Source organism: Xenopus tropicalis, chromosome 2 (genome assembly GCF_000004195.4).
Source record: "Xenopus tropicalis strain Nigerian chromosome 2, UCB_Xtro_10.0, whole genome shotgun sequence".
Taxonomy (NCBI): Eukaryota; Metazoa; Chordata; class Amphibia; order Anura; family Pipidae; genus Xenopus; species Xenopus tropicalis.
Genome location: NC_030678.2, coordinates 84657989 through 84664004, shown reverse-complemented (window position 1 = coordinate 84664004; position 6016 = coordinate 84657989).

Genomic DNA, 6016 nt, shown 5'->3' with positions numbered 1-6016 from the left:
TAAGCACATTTCCAAACAGGGTGTTTCAGTAGTCTGACCCAAGTGAAAGTTGTGCAAATAGAATTGCTGGCAATATTGTTTTTTTTTTTTTTTTTTTTTTTTTTTTTTGCTAGCCTTTTAAGTAAGGAGTGGCTCATTCTACAGATTACTTCTCAGTGGGCTGCTGATTTATTTATTTTTTTAAGTGTATTTGGAAGAACATGAAATTTTAACTTTACCTTCACTTCCATTGTCCTATTTAGTGCAAGACATAAACATACGTCATAATTAAAAGAGACTAGAAGCATGTTCAGCACAAGACCAATCCACATGGTGCCTGGTTGAGCAGGTTTGATTGGAGTAACCACACAACAGAAGTTTATGAACAGACATTATGTAAATAACATACTCTTATGCTAGGGCAGTGATCCCCAACCAGTGGCTCAGGGGCAACATGTTGCTCCCCAAACCCTTGGATGTTGCTCTCATTGCCCCCAAACCAGGTAGTTTGAATTCCTGACTTGGGGGCAAGTTTTGGTTGAATAAAAACAAGATTTCCTACCAAATAAAGCCTCCTGTAAGCTGATAGGATGCATAGAGGCTGCTTAATTTCCAATCTTAGCCCTTATTTGGCTCCTCTTTGAGCTTTTATGGTGTTTGTGTTGCTCTCCAGGTTTTTTTTGCATTTGACTGTGGCTCACGAGTAAGAAAGGTTGGGGACCCCTGTGCTAGGGGATAGCCAAACTATTATGATCCATGGGAAAATAATTAGCAATACTTCTACACTATTAGTGGTTTACTTATTTAGAGGCACCGATATCACTTTAATTATGATAAGCTATTGTGCAGTTGTTATAATAAAATATAAATATTAGCTTGGCATACTAAGGTTCTATTCCTAGCTAATGTGCATTTAGCAGCACTCAAAAGGTTGTCATTGAGTTACTGAGAAAAATGAATACATTTCAGATTCCTTTGTTTATCAAAAGCATAGTTGGCTTAGTCCTGCAGATGGCACTGTTGGCAAACAGTTATCCTTTCAATACTCTATTCTTTGTCCGAAAAGAAAACCCGTTATTGTTGACTTAGCATGTAAAAATAACCCAAGGCACTATTTGTACATAAAGCAGTCCTAGTGTTTATCCTGACTGAATCCTGTTCATTGTAATGCAATGGACCTTTACATTAAACAGCTTTGTAATCTAGACAAGCCTACAGTATAGTAATGATAAACCATCCTTGTTTCAGCAGGCTAATGTTTCATTTACCATATGTGAAAGGATTTAAATATATTTAAAAAGAGTAACAACATTATTTTCTCTCTAGTTTTTCTCAAGTCTTGAATGCTCAGTCATAAGTATGATATAGTTTTCTGCTTTCCTTCTAGAAAAGCACTAAATCCACATTTAAAGGGGTAGTATGTTATAGAACAGTGATCCCCAACCAGTGGCTCGGGGGCAACATGTTGCTCCCCAACCCCTTGGATGTTGCTCTCAGTGCCCCCAAACCAGGGAGTTATTTTTGAATTCCTGACTTGGTGGCAAGTTTTGGATGAATAAAAACAAGATTTACTACCAAATAAAGCCCCCTGTAAGCTGATAGTGTGCATAGAGGCTACCTAATAGCCAATCTTAGCCCTTATGTGGCACCTCCATGAACTTTTATGATGTTTGTGTTGCTCTCCAAGTCTTTTTACATTTGACTGTGGCTCACGAGTTAAAAAGGTTGGGGACCCCTGTTATAGAATGTCCTATTCCTAGCAACTTTGCAATTGGTGTTAATTTTTTTTTTTTTTTTTTATAGTTTTTGAATTCTTTATCTTTTCGGCTTTCAAACGGGAGTCCCTCTCCTATTCATATTCTAGTCTCTTGTTTAAGCTATTGCCTGGTTGATAAGGTAAACAAGACCATAGCAACCAGAACTTATTTCCAGTTTAGAATTTCGGTAGTTAACAGGTGTTTTAGGCTCTGCTAGCAATTAAGTGCATTTATAGTACAATCACCCAGGGCTGTGGAGTCGGAGGCAATTTTGGGTACCTGGAGTCGAAGTCGGCAAAAACTGAACCGACTCCGACTAAATTTAAATGGGAATAAAAAAAAAAAAATAAAGCAAGTTTAAATGTCCCAATTCACAAACAGTCATAATTAATTACTTCTCTGCTATAAGAATAAAGCCCAATGCACGCAGTGCATAAACGAACAGGTTGAGTGACCATGAAGCGTGCTTTGCATTGACTGTATGAATGTATAAAATAGTAGAGGGGAGAGAGCTTTGTGTCTCTGGCAGAGGAAAACAGACACCAGAAATCTTTTGACAGAGAACTCAGTGCAACATTTCTGTGAGTGGTTATGGCTGTATTTACATAGACCTTTCTGATAAAGCTTACTTAGTTTTACCTTTCTTTCTCCTTTAAAACACTAAATTTTGCATATACTTTGTGCAAAAATAATCAGTAATAACAGCATTAGTGATAGAAGTATAATACAAAAAGTAAATTATTAAGACAAAAAAGCCTAATGCATTTCGTGCCTTACAGGGCACATACTCATAGGCTAGTGGTCACACCCCCATACTTACCATTTATAGGGGTAATGACCAATCAAAATAAGTCATACAAAGACGAATCAGAAGCGTGTTTACAATCTGTAGCCAAGTACAAGGGAATGAAAACTTATCAAGCATTGTTAGAGAAAAACTGAACTTCAAATGTGAGGTAGTAAGTTATTCTTAATGTAGTTAGTGCAAATCACAATCGCAAATGCAGCTATATAAAAGAATTTGTAGAGGAATTCATAGTAATAATAATTTCTACCCCGAAAGAAGTTGAATATAAATATTAGGGCACAGTACCAAACAGTTTAAAAACTGAATTGCAATTTTTCTTATCAATACTTTTTTTTGTCACTAAATCTTTTATGGATCCGTGCTTGACTAGTTATTGTCTCTGGTATTTATCATTTGACATTTTACTTGCATGGTGCAAAGGTTCCATAGACTGAAATGTTAAATTGTCAAGAATTCTCAAGTTGCTTTTCAGTTACTCATAGAAACTTTATGCAATGTGCGGAAAGTGAGAATCTGTGATTAGTTTCCATTTAAACGATTGGGTGCCTATTGGATTCTGATATCTTTGCAGGTTTAAACAACCAGTGACAAGATCTGCAGAAAAGCTGGAAAGAATTTTAATCTTCAATATATTTTGTTGCACTGAGAATAGCAAGAAAATTAGCTCAACCCTTCATAATTTAGCGCTTAAAATAATTTTTAGTTGTTTTGTATTTCTTCTATATTTCTTTTTCCTATTAATGTACACATAAATGAAAACAATCAGCAAAAATGATCAATAAGGAGCCTTATACATACACCTTTTCCTCCTAACATTTTGTTCACAAATCAGGTGAACATTGCCATGATTCATAGCTTTCCTAAAGCAGTCCTGCTGTTGTCAAGTTTATGTTGAATACAGTGGATATAAAAAGTCTACACACCCCTGATAAAATGTCAGGTTCCTGTGCTGTACAAAAATGAGACAAAGATAAATCATTTCAGAACTTTTTCCACCTTTAATGTGACCTATAAACTGTACCACTCAATTAAAAAAACAAACTGGATTCAGGTCTGGGCTCTGGCTGGGCCATTCCAAAACTTTAATCTTCTTCCGGTGAAGCCATTCCTTTGTTGATTTTGGATGTATGCTTTGGGTTCCTCCTCATGTTCAGCTTTCTAGCAGAAGCCTGAAGGTTTTGTGCCAATAATGACTGGTATGTGGAACTGTTCGTAATTTCCTCTATCTTAACTAAGGCCCCAGTTCCAGCTGAAGAAAAACAGCCCCAAAGCATGATGCTGCCACCACCATGCTTCACTGTGGGTATGGTGTTCTTTTGGTGATGTGCAGTATTGTTTTTGCGCCAAACATATTTTTTGGAATTATGGCAAAAAGTTCAACCTTGGTTTCATCAGACCATAACACCTTTTCCCACATGCTTTTGGGAGACTTCAGATGTGTTTTTGCAAAATGTAGCCAGGCTTGGATGTTTTTCTTCGTAAGAAAAAGCTTTCGTCTTGCCACTCTACCCCATAGCCCAGACATATGAAAAGATATGGGAGATTGTTGTCACATGTACCACACAGCCAGTACTTGCCAGATATTCCTGCAATTCCTTTAATGTTGCTGTAGGCCTCTAGGTAGCCTTCCTGACCAGTTTTCTTCTCGTCTTTTCATCAATTTTGGAGGGACGTCCAGTTCTTGGTAATGTAACTGTTGTGCCATAAATTCTCCACTTGATGATGACTGTCTTTACTGTGTTCCATGGTATATCTAATGCCTTGGAAATTCTTTTGTACCCTTCTCCTGACTGATATCTTTTAACAATGAGATCCCTCTGATGCTTTGGAAGCTCTCTGTGGACCATGGATTTTGCTGTGGGATGCGACTAAAAAAATGTCAGGAAAGACCAACTAGAGCAGCTGAACTTTATTTGGGGTTAATCAGAGGCACTTTAAATGATGGCAGGTGTATGCTGACTCCTATTTAACATGATTTTGAATGTGATTGCTTAATTCTGAACACAGCTACATCCCCAGTTAGAAGAGGGTGTGCACACTTATGCAACCACATTATTTTAGTTTTTTTGGTTTTCTTCCCTCCACCTAAAAGATTTCAGTTTGTTTTTCAATTGAGTGGTACAGTTTATAGGTCACATTAAAGGTGGAAAAAGTTCTGAAATGATTTATCTTTGTCTCATTTTTTTTTTACAGCACAGGAACCTGACATTTACCAGGGGTGTGTAGACTTTTTATATCCACTGTAGATGGATGGTCGTTATTAAAAAAAAAAATAAAAAGATAACATTTTGCTTTTAAGTTATGACAGTAATGCTCGGTTATGTTCAGCCATAATGTAAAGGTCACACTGGCCAATACAGAGCTTCAATCTGGTGATAATCATTTAGCATAATGAACTGGTACCGCAAGTTATAATAGCAATGCTAGTTCTCTATCCTCTCAGCATCATTTTAAAGAACAGAACAATAAGGCACAATGTCCAGTCATGTTTTTTTGTCTATACCACTAAGAGACTGCCTTGGATACAGATGGTTTAATGAGTGTTGTGCCTGAAAGTACTAAGTGTTTAGGGTACTGATTCTACTTTTCAGAGGCAGAAACGCAAGCTGGCGACTGGGGGAAGTGGATTTGAGGAGCAGGCCAGTCAGCCATAGGACTGGACTAGGGATAGACAGAAACAAGTGGTTTGTGCCTAGCCCCCCTACACACAGTGTTGCGCCCTAGGCACATGCCTCTTTTCCTAGTTGTGATCCTGACACTTTTGCAGATGCAAGAGAAACCAATAGTTGCATGTTATATTCATCTTTATGACTTCAATGTGGTGTAGCGTACATTTTATTTGTAGATCTATTTATATGGTCTTAAGCTGTGACACACATGCATGTAAAAATTATACAAAAAAATTTCAGTGGGTGAGAGCCTACCATGATATTAACCAAAATGTAAAATTTGTCTTAAAAAAAAGGACCTTACCCACTGGTTTGTAAACAGATTTAGTATGATTTTTTATTAAATAGGATGTTCATCTTAGTAGAGTTGTCCAAATTAGAATAGCCCATGACAAAAAAAACAGTTTTCCAAATAACTTTATTTTTTTTTAAACTATCTGCTTGTCAGGATATGTAGAATTTGAAAGGCAGTGCACTAACACAAAAAAAGGCAAGAAAAGCCCAGGTGCTGCCAAAAAAAATATCAGAATGTAGAACACAGAGCACTCATGGGACTTAAATTATGTGCAAAAATTTCATGGTGTAGGTCGACGTTTCAGTCCTACACAGAGGACCTTTATCAAGACAGGATAAATACCTATGCAGCAGCAGATTTTCAATCCCAAAAGTTTTTCAGTCCTTCCCTGAAATTTGCTGGCCAATCATATTTGAGGTATGTAGATGAGGCAGAACAGCAGGAATGTTCCCAGTAGTGCTTTATTCCTGAATTTCATTCCTTTGCCTCTTGGGGCTGGTAAAGTATT